The sequence below is a fragment of the Heterocephalus glaber genome, unplaced genomic scaffold (genome assembly GCF_053883595.1).
Source record: "Heterocephalus glaber isolate CG9 unplaced genomic scaffold, H.glaber_assembly_v1.0 deba00001688, whole genome shotgun sequence".
In the NCBI taxonomy this organism is placed as follows: Eukaryota; Metazoa; Chordata; class Mammalia; order Rodentia; family Bathyergidae; genus Heterocephalus; species Heterocephalus glaber.
Window position 1 is genome coordinate 8,632,475 of NW_028258413.1, and position 16,773 is coordinate 8,649,247.

General features: G+C 40.8%; 1 protein-coding gene across 5 annotated transcripts in view; it reads right to left on the reverse strand.

Annotated features, from left to right (window-relative positions):
- The window catches only part of Bank1 (B cell scaffold protein with ankyrin repeats 1), a 336,687-nt gene extending 323,679 nt beyond the window's left edge, over nucleotides 1-13,008 (reverse strand). For all 5 annotated transcript variants that reach the window (XM_087198794.1, XM_021245443.2, XM_021245444.2 and 2 more), the window contains exon 1: nucleotides 12,843-13,008. The gene's annotated coding sequence lies outside the window, so the exon portion shown is untranslated. The remainder of the gene's footprint in view (nucleotides 1-12,842) is intronic.
- Nucleotides 13,009-16,773: the final 3,765 nt, after the last annotated feature.

The following is a 16,773-nucleotide window of genomic DNA, read 5'->3' on the forward strand; positions in this document are numbered from 1 at the left end:
GAATAGCTCAGTGGTAGGGCATGTGTTTAACCATGTGTGGGGCCTTGAGTTTGATCACTGGAATAAAGAGATAAAATTATGCAATAGGATTTAACTGGCCTGAGTCAAATATCTACCCATTACCCAAAGAGCTATGGCCAGAGGAGTGTTTATTGGAAACCCAGCACTGCAGATAGAAAGGGAGAAGTGGCTCACATTGAATATGTCCTCTAGGGTGTGTCAACCGAAACATCATCCCCTTCCAACATGGCAGTTCCAAGGATCCCCACGCCTAGCGTAAGCACATGCCCAAGGCACTCCCCCATAGCCTTCACTTCCTGGACTCACATTCTCGTGTAACCCTTCTCTTTGAATGTCATTTGAACCTAGTGACTTGCGTCTAACCAATGGACTCTGACAAAGGTGACAGTGTGTCATTTCCATGAGGAGATTCCAGAAGATTGTGACTTCCATTTGCCAAAAGATTCTCTTGATTGATTTCATGATTTAATTACTTGGCTGAAGATTACCGTGTCAGGGAGGCTCACATGCAACAAACTGAAGATGAACTCTTGCCCAAAGCCAGCAAGGCACTCAGGCCGAGGCCCTGAGAAACAAAATCCTACCCATAATCTAAGCTTGGAAGTCAGTCCTTCCCAGTCAGCCTTGGGATGATGGTAGCCCAGGCGCCATCTTGACTGTGGCTTGTAAGAGACCTGGGACAGAGACCCAGCCATGCAGTGTCAAGATTCCCAACTCAGGTATCTCCACACTAATTTCAACAGTGGTTGTACCAGTCTACGCTCCCACCAACAGTGGAGAAGGGTTCCCTTTTCCCCACAACCCAGCTCACATTTGTTATTGGTTGATTTCTTGATAGCAGTCATTCTTTCTGGAGTGAGGTGGAATCTCAGCATTGTTTTCATTTGCATCTCTTGAATGACCAGTGATTCTGAACATTTTTTCATCATATGTTTATTTGCTATTTCTACTTCTTTGTCTGAGAAATGTCTGTTCATTTCAGATGCCTGATTTTTGGATTGGGTCTTCAAATTTGGGAGGTCTGATTTTTTTAAGTTCTTTATATATTCTAGATAGTAGACCTTTGTGTAAGGAACACCCAGTAAAAATTTCTTCCCACATTGTGGGTTGTCTCTTCGTGTTGTTGGTGGTTTCTTTTGCAGTGCAGAAGCTTTTTAACAAGTTGAGATCCCAGTTGTTGATTCTTTGTGCTAGGTCCCATGCAACTGAGGTTCTGTTCATGAAATGTTTTCCTATGCCAATGTCCTCAAGAGTTCTACCTAACCTCTCCTCCAGCTGGTTTAGTGTTTCTGTTTTAATATTTAGATCTTTGATCCATTTCAATTTTAGTTCAGTGCATGGTGAGAGATATAGGTCTAGTTTTAATCTTTAGCAAGTTGAACCCCAATTTTTCTAGCACCATTTATTAAAGAGACTATCTTTCCTCCAGCGAGGGTGTTGGGCTCCTTTGTAAAAGATGAGGTGGCTGAGTATGTCTGCATCTTCTAATCTGTTCCACTGATCCTTGGGTCTATTTCTTTGCCAGTACCACACTGTTTTTATCAGCATGGTATAGTTACAAGTTGGGAATTGTGATCCCTCCTACCTTGTCTTTGTTGCCTATAATTGCTTTTTCTATTCTAGGTCTCTTCTTGTTCCAAATGAATCTTTGGATTGTTTTCTCAAGGTCCTGTGAAGTATGCTATTGGAATTTCAATTGGGATTGCACTGAATCTATATAGCAGTTTTGGAAATATGGCCATTTTCACTAGATTGTTTCTTCCTACCCAGGAATAAGGGATGCCTTTTCATTTTCTGATATCCTCTTTGATCTCTTTTTTCAAAGTGCTGTAGTTTTCAGAGTTCTTTCATTTCATTCATTAGATTGATTTCTAGGCATTTTATTTTTTTGAATGCTATTGTGAAAGGAGTTGTTTCTCTAGTTTCTCTCTCAGTTAGTCTGTTGTACAGGAAGGCTATTGATTTTTGTGTGTTGACCTTGTATCCAGCTACTCTACTGAATTTGGTTATTAAGTCTAGAAGACTTTTGGTGGAGTTCTTGGGGTCTTTCTATATAGAGTATCATAGGATAAGATGTCCCATTTTACCCAGCTATTCCCCTGCCGAGTATCTTCCCAAAAGAATTAAAAGAATCATACCACAGAAATATACGTGTATCCATGTTCAGAGCTAAAACTTGGAAACAGCCCAACTGCCCAGCAATTGGTGACTGGATAAAATAGATGTTTTTTTTTTTTTTATAAAATGGAGTACTACTCAGCCATAAAGAATGAGAAACTAGAGACATTTATAGCTCAATGGATGCATATTGAGGCCATACTCTTAAGTGAAATAAATAGGAGACACATATGAAGATACTGAATAGTTTCTCTGGTGTGAGAAACTGAAAGTGTAAATAAGGATTAAAATGTAGAACAGATAATGTGAAATAGGAAGATAAGGCTCAAAGGGGAAGAGGGAGTGGAAGGGGTAAGAGAAGGGAAAGGAATAAATATGAGAAAAGGACAAAATGGAAACAAAGTCTTTGTAAACAGGGAGGGGTGGACGGGTGGAAGGGAGGGCAGGGGAAGGGGGAAAAAATAAGAACCAAGAGAGATTATGTAAAGGTGCAAATTTCCAATGATGAATGTCATTATATTGTATCCCTAAAATGTACCAATAACTTAATGAATACTAAGAAAAAAGATTCCTAACTCACAGAAGCAGTGGGATAATAAATGCATGTTGTTTTAGGGTGCTAAGTTTTGGGGCTACCAGTTATGTGGCAATGATAACTTATGCACATAACAACCTACCCATGCTGCCTACATCTGCAAATGTGCTTGTTCTGGCCTTGTAAATTGATTATCCAAAATCACAAATTGATTCTTCATTCAAAAGTAGCATCTTTAAGCCTCGTTACTCCTAGTCTGTGACCTCTGGGTGACACCCATTCCTCCTCTGATTTCACTTATTCCAGGTGACTTCAAATGATAAGCTTAACAAGCCATGAAATAAAAATTTTATTAAGAACCTATTGCTTAGGCCAGGGATTTAGCTCAGTGGTTTCGCCACCTGCTGCCCAAGCTCAAGGACCTGAGTTCGATCTTGGTACAAAAAAAAAGAACCTATTGCTTGACAAGGAATGGCAATAAGTACAAAGATCATTGCCCTTATGAATTTACATTCTGGCATAAAGAAATGGAAGGAAAAAAACTAGAAATAATAAATATCTATTTCATTAACTCCCAAATGAAAATTTTCACATTTAACACTTATAAAATCTAGGCACAGTGTTGCCACATAATGGATTAATTGGCAGCTTCTTTCCTCATTTTGCATAAAATAAAGATACATCTTAAAATCATTGACTAAAATTTGCTGAACTATTATAAGTATATTACGCAGGCTGCTAGAAAATACAAGCACCAGGAAGAAAGGTAAGTAGAGTCAGGGGGACTAGGGCTGGGGGTAGACAGGAGAAGCAGATTGTGGTATTAAATGGGGTGATGAGGGTAGGTTGTACCCTGCCTTATTTAAAGGTTGACATTGTGAGCAAAGTCATGAAGATGTGAAGGAAGTAACCAAGCAGATTCCTGGGGAGGAGACAATCAGCTGGGGAGGGTGCTGTGGGAAGCTCTGGCCAGGATAAGGCCGCCGGTTTCTAGAGAGCAGCATACTGGCCCCATTGGGAAGGGGTCGAGCAGAAAAGAGAGGAAGGCAGAAGACAGGGAAGGTGAGATCCCAGCCCAGCTGGGTGTGGCCACACAGTGGAGGGAAGGAGGGGCTTTCGCCTGGAGGAGGCCCACAGAAGGGTCTGAGAGGAAGAGGAGAAGATCTGACTTCAGTTCTAAAAGAATCAGTCTGACTAGCTGGGACGGGGCTAGGTCAGAGCAAGTGTTCTGCTATGATTTCATAATTTGCATTGAAAACTAAAAATACTACAAGTTCCTCTTTCTTTTGGTTCACTTCACTCCAATGTTGGTAAGAAATTTTTTAAAAGTCACATTTCCTGCTCATGGTTAACATAAATAGATCTACATCGTATTCTGAAAAGGAATTGGAGGTATTGAGGTTTTTATGCTTTTATTGAGAATTTATTGAATGTAAGGATTCAAGTTCTGTCTATTTTCTTTCCTTAGCATATTTCATTGTGAGTAAAAGAATTACGTAACATACTTAGGGTGTGTGAACTGCAGATTAACATGGCTTTCTTTGGTTGCACAGCATCGATACGATAACATTGTTCGTGAGTTTCTTCTATAGGAAAGCCTACAACCTAAGGCAGTTGTTCTTGTTAGATTCTGATCACCGTTCCTCTTTCTACACCTCTCATGACTCCTGAAACGGAGTTAATGGTTTTTACCACCACTTACAGACTGAGCACCACCCAAACAGTGTCCTCAGTTGAGATTCACATTTCAAGTGTCTAAAAACCTGTCTACTGGTGGGTTGCTAGAAACCACAAGCGTCCATCCTGTCTTTAGAACCAAATCAACAGCTTCTGCTCCTAAGTCTACTTCATTCTTATCTCCAGTTGGGTCACCACCCTCTTCTCTCCCTGCTTCCAGCTGAGTAGGTCAGTGGCTGTATCCAAGCAGTGTCTCCACAAGCTGCTTCTTCCATCTCATTGGTCTTGCTGAGTTTAGGGGATCGGCATTCCTGAAGTAAACACACTCATAAACTCTTTCAAAGAGATCTGAGCTTGCAGCCAGCTCTCCTTACCTATTTTAATAAATAAAAACAAAAATCTTTGTCCTGATTTCTCATCTGCAAAACAGAGATAAAAGTCAACTTTACAGAGTTTTCCTGAAAGCAACTGTCATGGTGCTTTGTACCCAGTAAGAGCTCAGCAAATAGTTGCTTTAATAAATACTACTTTTATATTTCAAATAAAAGTAGACTTGAAGCAGTTGTCTTTGGATTACACAAGTAGAATAATTTTTAACTTTATCTAATGAAATTGTTTTACTTTTCCAGTAAAAAATTAAATGACTTTTTATAAGTTCAAATTAAATCACTGCTTGCCTCCACTTTTATTATAAGTTCTTAATTGCAGAAGAAAGAATAGCAGGGTGATGAAATATTTGCTTCCTCAAATAACTGATGCATTGAACACTCTTTTTTATTTTTTTGTAGTGGTACTGGGAAAGCCCTTTTTACTTTTTACTTTGAGACAGGCCTCACTAAGTTTCTAAGTTGCCCAGGCTGGACTTCAGCTTGCAGTCCTCCTACCTCAGTCTCCTGGAGTGTTAGAATTACAGACATGCGCCACCATGTCCAGCTTAAACATTCTTCTTTAATGTTAACCACAGTAATTTTTTTCTTCCAAAAATATAGCTATTAAGAGAAGTACCCAAAAATGGTCAACCATTTAAAAAACCTCCACTGAGTCTCCTGAAGTGTCTGCTGGCTTACACAGATAGTAAGCAGTGCAGTGCTATTTCCTAGCCTCTACCATGTTTGGTACAACTGCACTGGGAACTGGGGCTGTCACCAGAAACAGCAGTCTCTATGCATTTGTGCAAAGAAGCTAAGCAAACACAGGGTACCGTGTGGAGGCCCAGAGCCTGGAGCAGACTGTCAAGATTGACAACTGCAGGTTCCTGAGGACAGAAGGTTTAAGTACTAAATGAAACAATACACTTCCAGCCTGTAGAATAGACCCTTGTACTTAATAGTCAATCAACAGATAATAAATATATTTGTCACACTCAGGAGCAACACGGAGGACATTAAGATAGTGAAGACTGGAATTTCTGCAGTAAATATATATAAATATAAACATACATATATATATATATATTCAAATTTGGTCACCTCGGATCAATAAATTGCTTCCTCACCCTTTCAATCAACTCTTTTACTCATGCCAAGTAATTGGTGTTCCCTGAATCAAAATGTAAGTGTTTCCATGTAAATAAGCATGAGATTTGTGTTCCAAAAAGACTGGATATCAAAATCTTCCCATGACTTCTCACTCTTGTACATTGAACTTTCTTATCTGTTGATTGTTAAAAAACACAGCAAGAACTCACAGAAGTGATGTGAGTTTGTTAACATGATATCTCTGCACAGAGCCCATGACATAGTTCCTTCATCTTGTCTTTCTTCAAAGGCAGTTGGGGAGAAATCATAACCAACTTTCGAGACTGGCATGAAGGGAATTCAGGCATTTAATAAGCTAGAACACCTTCCAGGGTTCCTTCCAACCCCATCACACTGCGAACCCATGATCCCAATTGTGGAAGCGAGTAGGTGGAGGCTGGTCCAGGCCACCATGCCAGATGTCAGCCGGTGCAGCAGGCTGCATGCAAGCCTGGCTTGGGCTAAAGCAAAGCTGACGTCAGGAGAGGGAGATAACCAGGCTCAGGTTTCAGGTCACATCTTGTACTCTAATAGTCTCAAAAGACAGAGATCAAGAACCCTGTTTCCTGGCCTGAAGAGACGCATGGTTAGAGACTACAGCCTGTGATGAGCGATGTTCCTTTCTGGCTCCTCCTCTCCAAAGGCTGGATCCCTGGTGTCTTTCAAGGAAGTAATGCTCGAGACAAGCACCATTGTCGCTGTTGCCTTTTCTTTGCACCTCATTGAGCTTCTTCTTGGTGCTCATGTCCCTCTCTAAACTACTTGTCCTCACTGCCAGAATGTGAACAGCTAAGAATGTATGAGAGGCAGAAGAGACACAGAGAAGTCCCAAGCGGAGAAACGTGACATTAGGTTAAAAGCATCTCTATCAAAGCAACAAGATGTTTCCATGTGATCTGGCCTCGATTCTTGGGAATTAAATTGACCTGGAAGAGGTCTCATCTAGTACTGCAGTGTTAATGCCACTCTCGTCTTGTCCTGGGCACATGTTTCAGTTTTAAGACTGCACACCATGGAAGGTAGCCAGTGGGAGATGGGGACCCAACACGGAGGTATTCTGTGTCTCAGGATCGGTGTCCCTCTTTCTCTCTTGCTCTCGAGTTCTGGGATACTTTCACATCACCACCTGTGACACTATGCAGCTCTGTTGTGAAGCATGCGGTTCTGCTTCCTCAATCCAGGAAAATGAAATCAGAAATACAAAAATGGAGGAAATTATCATCAAATTTCAGAATTCATTGGCTTAACTCTAGTGCTACATTTGCATTACCCCAAACCTGCTTGGAATACAGCTCTGCCTTGAGCTGTCTAACATGAGGCCAGAGAGAACAGATGGAAAGGAGATTAGGCTTGGACTTGAACAACTCACCATTTACATTTGCGGATTGCAAAGGCAGGGGATTAAGCCCCGATATTGGCCTGTGTAATGCCCATTTGGTTTCTCTTGCTATTTCTGCTTTTCTCATTGATTCTCTCTAGTACAGCACCATCCTGGCTATTTCCATAAATGGTTCATCACGCTCTCTGTCACAGTCAGTTCTGTTTGAAGCACACGGTAGCACACCTGCCAACACCAATGCTTAATACAAACCCTGGATTGATCATTACAGACCCTTTAGATGCACTAATTTCAGAATTGCATTATATGAGTCTCTCTACTGTATGTGTACAGATTCGCTTTGCTATGTCATGGCTAGCGGTTCCACTGAAAATTTAGTGGAATTATTTCAGCTACCGAAGTTTATATGCACAAAACTAAAATAGGAACAACCCCCACCAAATGAAATAGTTCGATAGCTGATCACTGATTTATAACTAAAACATGGGAAACTTCAATTAGAGAAGAAGAGTAATTCAGAACAAGTCAATGTGCTCTATGAATAATATCACTTCTTGAAAATAAATGTAAATGTAGGTCTCATAATTGTAAAAATAAATCATAGTACAACTAACTTAATAGGATACATTTATCTTATTTTCATTTGTAATTTTTATGCATAGTATTTTTATTTATGTTTGTTTTCATTTTTATTAATATGTATTAATTATACATCTTAACAGGGTCTAGTATGTTTTCATACATTCATAATATGTTGTACACTGATCAAATCTGACCTCTACCCTGCCACCCTTCCCAATCTCTTCCCACTATCTTTCAGATCATCTATTCTTAGCTTCCACAATGAGAAAGAACACAATTTTGTCTTTCTGTATCTGGTTTGTCATTTTACACACTATCCTCCAGTTCCATACATTTTGCTGCATATGACAGGATTCTTCTTGATGGCTGAATAATACTCCATTGTATTTACATTATACATTATATGTGTATATACATTATACATTGTGTATTTACACTGCCTATTCTTTACCCATCCCTTGGTGCATGGGTACCTAGACTGGTTCCTATATCTGAGCTGTTGGGAATGGAGCCACTGGAAATACCAGCATGTGGACACAGATTTTCTGTGCTGATGCCATTTCCTTTGGATGTAAGGAGGACAGCTGGAGCATATGTAGATCTACTTTTAGTTTTCTGAAGAGCCCCCACACTGTTCTCTACAATGGTGGTACAAATTTACATCACTGCCAACAGTATAGAAGAGTTCTTTTTTCTGCACACCCTTACCGTCATTTGTTATTTTTTTTTATAATAGCATTCTAACTGGAGTGAGATGGATCTCATTGTAGTTTTGATTTGTTTCCCTGCAGGCCAACCTGCATTGTGCCTTATTTTCCTTAAGTGTAAAATGAAGAATTGACTTAGATCACCCACAGGGTCCCTTCCAGATCTATAAATATAATTCTCAATGTATATGTTTTGTTACAAATTAGATACGAAGTATGTTATTATGTAACATACATAGTGGATACAAAGTATCTACTTTATAAGTACTTTGCAAGATACAAAGTAGTTATTATGAAAGGCTATAAATAATATTACTTTTATATAACTACTTTAGATTATATTTTTCTTCACTGTTTACTTTTCTAGGATCTGCAGTTACTATGAACATCAATAAGTAATCATTGTTATCATCATCACATTGACATTTTCTCAGGGTAAAACAGCCTTCACCCTCGATTACTCAGGGGATATGGAAAAGGCTCAGATACTGAGCGTATAGGCCAAAACCCAGTCATGGCGAAATCTCTCGTCTTGATCACTTTCCTCATCACTGAAACAAAATACCCAATACCCACAACTACAAGGAGGAGAGGCTTATTTCAGCTCACAGTTCCAGAAGTTTCAGTCCATGGTCAGCTGGCACAGAGGCAAAAACAGCAAGGTGGCAGGGCCTGGCTTACAGGAAGCTGCTCACGTCATGGCGGCCAGGAAGCACAGAGAGGAAGGAGGAGCTGGGTGAGAGATTTACCCTCCCCCCAGGGACCCACTTCCAACAGCACACTCAGCTGCTCAACTCACGGGACGATTCCACTGATGAGGACAGCGCCCCCTCGATCCAGTCACCTTCCACACCAGGCTTTGGGGACATTCTCAATCTAAGCTGTGACATCACTAGCTCCTGCCACTTTGCCCATCGACCCTCTGTCTGCCATCACTCATGCCATTTCTTCTCAAGGGTGGCTTCCAAGGAGCCTCCAGTCCACACCTGAGCTCCATCTCCTGCTCTTTCCTGGCTCCCTGGAACCCAGGCTCCACAACTCACTTCAAGCTGCCCAGCACAGTGTTCTGAATTAATCCCTATGGTTGTGCAATGCCTTCTAAATACCTATTATGCATCTGCTCCCATTTTGCTGTCAATTTCATGGGGGCTGGAATCAAATCGACTTTTTGTCCTTAGTCCTGTCAATGCTCAGCACGGTGCCTGAATCAGCATCCTGGTCAGGAAATGCTGCCAGGTGCCTGGTACAGGAAGATGGGGTGCAGACAGGAGCATGGGAAGAGGGTGAGACCAGTTGAGATATTTAGAGACCAGATTCTGAGGCGGATTCCTGAGTGTCCCCAGCTCCCAGGAAATGGGCAGTAACAATCCCATCTGAGGTTCACTATTTCCTGGGAAGTGGTTCTGCAGCAGGATCCGAGAGGGGCTCAGACAGCTCTGCTCATACTCTAAGGCTTCAAGGAAACTAAAGCAGAAGCAACCAGAGGACAAGTTTTATCCTGTACTCCCAGATGCATAGAGCTTCACATTCCAGAAAAGGAGGGAGAAAGGGGTATTTACTTGAGTGCTTACACTTTGCCAGCCTCTGAAAAAATATTTTCAGCAGTGATATCGTTTAAAAATGTGGATAAACCATTTTCTCATCATCTCATGACACGTTAATGACGTAGAAGAATCTAGTAGAGAATCAGTAACAAAACAGCTGGGTGAAATGGAATTGTTCTCAAATGGAAAAGTAGAAGTTTACAGCAAATCCCCTGGGAAGTGGTATCATATAGTGTGAACATGTGACAACCAAAGAGTAAATGTTCCTGTTTGAATAGGGTGGATGGGCTGGTAGGCGGGTGAGCGTGTGCCTCAAGTGAGTCAAAGCAGGAATAAAATGAACAAATATCAACTCCCTCGCAGTTTTCACAAGGACCTGCCAGTTATCCAAATATTCATCTGTGCAAAAACAAACAGATACAGGCTGTGTACTCAGCCTGTTAACAGGACTGGGAGGTGGGCAGTGGGAGGAGGGGGTGGGAACAGGACTTCCACCTGGGAGTGGCCACCTGCCCCAAGCAGCAACTGGCCATAGATGGAGAGGGCTGAGCCCATTTGTTTTCAATCCTGTCTCCCTCTGGTTAGTTGAGACAGATATATTAAAAATCTGAGCTACAAAAGCTGAAAATAGCCTTGTTTCTCAAGCGGATGGTCAACAATTGCCTATCCCCCCAGATGTTTGCTATGAGTTCTTAGATTTCTCAGCATCTGGTCAGCTGAGTTCATTTAAAATCAAGCACGGCAAATTGTAAATAAATGAGTGCTGTATATGAATGCAAATATGCAAATATGTAATTACACAGTATGTTCATAATGTAGCAACATTTCCTAAAACATGGTAACAGCAAGCATGAGTACGTGGGGAAGGATATTCTTTCATTGTGCCAAAAAATGGATTATCCTAACGGAGCATGGTTTAGTGACATAAGCTATACTATAAAATGAAACTTTAATAAAGGTTAGATCCTAAGAGCTCCCTCAGTAATTTTGAAATAAATAAGGGCCCTCCAGCTCCTATTCCCAACATTTCACCAGCAAGTCTTAGTCTAGCTTGTGGGTGTTTCCTAAACTATGTCCAGGGACTGTCAGAGAGCTTGGGGAGTTGCTGTTGCTATCAGCTTCCTCCTGGAACTGAAGTTGTTTTCAGGGGCGGGGGGGGGGGCGGGGGGAGCACTAACAGTGATTCCTTAAAATCTATCCCATGGTGAACTTTACATGATAAATAAGACTGAGATACAGCAGAAGTAGTTTCCTTGGCAACCACGGCTCCAAAAGTAATTTTCAAACTTGGAAAGTGCTTCATGCATTTTATACTATAGATATTCAAGTGGCACAGGTAACAAAATCAAGAGTACAATGATGAAGGAAATACGGGAAGATTCAAGCCCCCAAATGTGCACAGATTAGTTAAAGTAGAGCAAACAGCGTAGAATAGCAGGTTACATTTTATAAAAAGCTGAGATAGGGAAGATATGAATTATTTAGCTTGGTTCCAGTCAATACAGCTAGAAATGAAATTCAGAAAAGAAAATTTAGGCTGTCAGGAGAAATATCACAAAGAGATCAAAGATGGGTTAGGAACATGGCTGCTCTTCTTTGCAAGGAGTCAGGCCGACCCAGTGCTGCAGTAGGATGGGGTGGCGGTAACATCAGGGGCCAATTTAGAGCAAGCCACACAGTTCCAAAGTGGGTTTGGAGTCTGACTTTTTCCTGATTCTATTAGTATTATTTGGGTCACGTGGTCCAGAATAATCCATTTTTATGGGAAATATAAAAAATGCAACTATGGAGTACTATTCAGCAATCAAAAATGAGAAATTAGAGACATTTATTGCTAAATGGATGCACATTGAGGCGATACTCTTAAGTGAAATAAATAGGACACATGTAAATACCGAATAGTTTCTCTAGTGTGAGAAACTGAAAGTGTAACTAAGGACTAAAAGGTATAATAGATAATGTGAAATAGGAAGAAAAGGGGCAAAGGGGAAGGGGAAGTGGGAGGGGTAGGAAAGCAGGGAATGGAATTAATATGAGAAAATGAAAAAATGGAAACAAAGTCTTTGTAAATAGGGAGGGATGGAGGGGTGGAAGGGAGGGCAGGGGAAGGGGAAAAAATAAGAACCAAGAGAGATTATGTAAAGGTGCATATCTCCAATGATGAATGTCATTATATTGTACACCTAAAATGTACCATAAAATCTTTTCCTATAAAAAAAATGCAACTATAACTGAATCCATAAGATCTCTCTCACAAGAGGGAGTGGATGATAAAGAGCGGGGCTTTTGTTCTGGTGGGAAGGCTGGGGCAGGCGTGAGCTCCTTGCAGTGAGTGGCCAGAGCTGACAACTGCAGCTTGGAAACCAGGGGGAAACCTGGGCAAGCCTCATATGCAAGGCAGTGCACCCGATTTCAGTGCACTTTAAAAACCACGACTTGTAGAGGTCCTGGCTCTAAGCGGGCCTGTACTTGGACCCCCATCAGCTTTGCTGCAGACCACACCTCGCTGTGGATCCCATGCCAATGCTGCCTGACCTGTTCTTCAGGATTTGGAGGATGCTTCCTTCTAGCTCAGAGCAGCGGAATCCCTGAGCTTCACCTGAGCTTATGGGTGTCTTATGAGTGACCTTGGGGTGCCAGGGACCCAATCTCCACCCGCAGGGCACGACGGAACCTGTGGGCCAGGAGGAGCCGAGAAGTTTCATGACGCATGCGCGGGCCCACACTAGCTCATGTTTCCTTCCCTCCAGCGCCTCTCCCTTGGCCACCACGATTCAACCCTGTCTCCTTTACAAAGCTCACCTCTTCTGTGGCTGCAGACAGTGCGGGGCCCGGTTTGGAGTGGGCATTTCGGCACATATCAGCGCCTCTGAGAGGGTCTCAGGGGTCACAGGCACCCACTGCTCCATCAGAGGGTCCCCGCGAGCCTGCGGCCCGCCATCTTCCCTCGTCGGACTCCGCTCTGTGCAAGCTGACCAATCAGAGGCCTCGGGAAAGGTCCTCCCCTTGTTTCCTTCCTTGGTTGGCTTGTTGGGTCCGTGCTTCAACAGGAAGAGGCCAGGCCAAGATTCAAAAATGGCTACGTGTGTCGCCTCTGCTCTGCATTATTTTTCTGCACTTTTAAGGCTTATTATTTGGTACCCAAGACCTTATTCCCAAAGACTAGTTTTATGCTTTTTGTCTTTTAAAAAATTTGTATTTTAATTGGTCCATGGTTGCAGTACGTAATGGTCACACACCTTGTGTGGAGTTGTTACGCGGACATAACACATCTTAATTGCTTTTTTATCCCCCCCCCCCCCCCCCCGCCATCTCTTGGTCCTCTTCCCATTTACAAAAGCTCTATCTCCTTGTTTCCTGACATCTCTTTTTTCTCTTATTCTTTAATTTATTTATGCTTTGGGCTTCTCATATAAGAGAAATCATGCTATATTTAACCTTCTGTGTTGATTTCTTTCACTTAGCATTATGATTTCAAAGTGCATCCATTTTCCTACAGATGACTCAAATTTATCCTTCTTTATGGTTGAATAGTACTCCATTGTGAGCAAATACCATATTTTCTTTATCCATTCATCTGTTGAACATAGAAGCCACAGCACAATATAGCTGTTATGAGTTCTGATGTTACAAAAATAGATGTGCATGAATCACTGTAATATGACATTTTTTTTTTAATATGACATCTTTAACTCTTTCAGGAAGATATCTAGAAGAGTAGCTAGGTCAAATGGAATTTCTAGTTTTAGTTTTCTGAGGAATCTCCATGCTGTTTTCCATAGAGGCTGTACTAGCTTACATTCCCACCAACAATGTGTATAATGAAATGAGCCTCTCACTGCTCCTTACATTTTCTGTGCTTTCCTGTATTTGCATCTTGGCAGGTAGTAATCTCCTCCAGTTCATTTCCCTGTGTTAAACCCCAACTGTTCCTTAAGATTAAAGTGACATACTACTTCTCCATCTTAGTGTGTTTAATCCCATATTAGAGACATGTTTTTCTTTGTTATACTGTCAATATAGTATTTCTTGTTGTTTAACATCTATCACTGTTTACTTGGTTTAAACTATCTGTAACTCTTATTTCTGAAATTAGTCTTTATTAATAGTTTTATCCAGGTCTTACTTACTTTAGTTTCCCATTGAATATCCACAATGGAAGCGTTTTTGTTGAGTGACTTAATTAATGAATAAACACCAAATTCTCATTTCTGATGTCAGTTTGGACTCCCCCTCTTCATCCACATCATTGCAGAGGTGGTGTGGATAATACAAACATCCCAAATGGTACGTAAAAATATCAAAATACTTTCTGTTCCAAAAAGTCCACATTTCTTTCCCTTTGGGATAGGAAATATTAAGGTGGCCAAGGCATCGGAAGCTGTCAGAAAGTGATATCTGGTGGCCCCCCAAGGGCTTGTTCTGGGAAAGTGGATGGTAAAAGACCCTGATGGCAAAGACCCTCTCATTCTCAAATCTCCTTTAATGGAAAGTCAAGGCACCAAGGAAGTGATGAAAACAATAACAAGGCAATACTAACAATAACAGATATGTACTGTTTATTTTCTTACTTTACACCAGATACTGTTCTAATTTTGCATTTATTAATGCAAAATTCCCTAGATACTGAAAGTTAGTTATTATTATTCTATTAATTTGTCCAAATCACAGCAAACAATTTGAAGAGCAGTGCTTTGTGTTCAGGCATCTGACTCCCAAACTGTTGGTCTATTTAAAATTTGCTGAAGCTTTCAAGTGGAGACACAAAACTTATAATATCAACTCAACATTAAACCTCCTAAGGCACAAAGAGTCAATAAAAATACATTTTTCAGGGTTCTAGAATGTCTTCTGGACTCCTAGAAAGAATGGTTCTTGTTGATCCTGGAATTGCAAGTACTCTAGAACATCTAGAACTTGACAGTAATCCTGCATCTGGATCTAGGAAAATAACGTGAATTGACTCAGTCCCAAGGCAACCATCCTTCCATATTCTTTTTTTAAGGGTTTCTTTGATAGTAACATTTGGAGTTTCTCATTGGGGAATTTTCACAGAATAATGCAAAGTTAATGGAAGCACAAAAGACCCAGAATAGCAGGAGGATCCTGAACAAACAGAGGTGTCAAACTGGAGGTATCACCACACCTGACCTCAGATTATACTATGAAGCCAGAGTAACAAAAACGACATGGACCTGGCACAAAAACAGACATGCTGACCGGTGGAATAGGACAGAAGACACAGAAACAAACCCATTCACTTACAGCCATCTGAGTTTGATCAAGAGGCCAAAAGCACACTGGAGAAAAGACTAAAACCAGATTCTTACTCTACTTCTGTACTAAAATAAAATCAAAATAGATCAGATACCTAGATATAAGACAGGAAACTCTGCAAATGCTGGAAACACTCAAAGCCACAGGCACAGGCAAAAAGTTCCTGAATAGGACCCCAATACCACAAGAATAATAGCAGGAATCAACAAATGAGAATAAATGAAATTAAACAGCTTCTACACAGCAGAGTGAAGAGACAACCTATAAAATAGTAGAGGATTAATACCTAGAATATATAAAAGAACTCAAAAAACTTAACACCAATAAACTAAAAATAAGTAAATAAATAACCAAATAGCCCAATCAGTACACAGGCAAATGAACAGTTACTTCTCAAAAGCAGAAGTACAAAAGGCTACAAAGTATATGAAAAAATGCTTAAAATCATTAGCCACTCGATAAATGCAAATCAAAACTATATTGAAATTCCATCTCACTTCAGTCAGAATGGTTATCATCAAAAGCACAAAAAACAATGAGTGCTGGCAGGGATATGGGAAAAAACAGAACCTTTCTACACTGCTGAAGGGAATGTAAACTAGCACAGCCCCTGTGGGAATTGGTATGGAGGGTCTCAAAAAACTAAGAAAAGATATACTCTTTGATGAAACCATACCACTCCTTGGGACATGTCCAAAAGAATTACAGACAGCATGCTGCAGTGATATATGCACACCCATGTTTACAGCACTGTAATTCACAAGAGTTAAGCAGTGGAAGCTGACTAGATGCCCATTGGCAGGTAAATGAGTAAAGAAAATGTGGTATGTACATGAGTGCTACTCAGCCGTAAAGTAGCAAAACTGTGCCATTTTCAGTAAAATGAGTGGAGTGGATGGAACTGCAGGCCATAATGTTAAACTAAATAATCTAGTCTCAAAAGGTTAAATGTTGCATGTTTTCTCATTTCTCCCCTACCCATCACCTTTTCTTTTCTTCTCTCTTTTTAAAAGGCACTGGAGATTGAACCCAGACCCTTCACACTGAGCTACATCCCCAGCTCTTCTTTTTTAATTTTGAGACAGGGTCTCACTAAGTTGCCCACATTGGACTAAACTTGTAATCCCTGTTCTTCACTCTCCTAGGGCCTAGGATTACAGGTGTGCTGCCACACCTGGTTATGTACTCTCTTATATAAGCAAGGAGACATGACAGGAAACCAGAAGGTGAAGCATAAGTGATAAGGAAAAAAAAGAGGGAGCTAGTGGGAATGAAAATAATCAACATGTGTTAAATGCACGTACCAGTATACCAAAATGAATCTCATTTTTCTGTATCACTAATATACACCAGTAAAAATAAATAGCTGGACTTCATTAAATTTTAAAATGGTTCAAATCCAGAACCGAAGCATTCCAAAATGCTGGCAAGGCATGAACTTCCATTCATTGCTGGT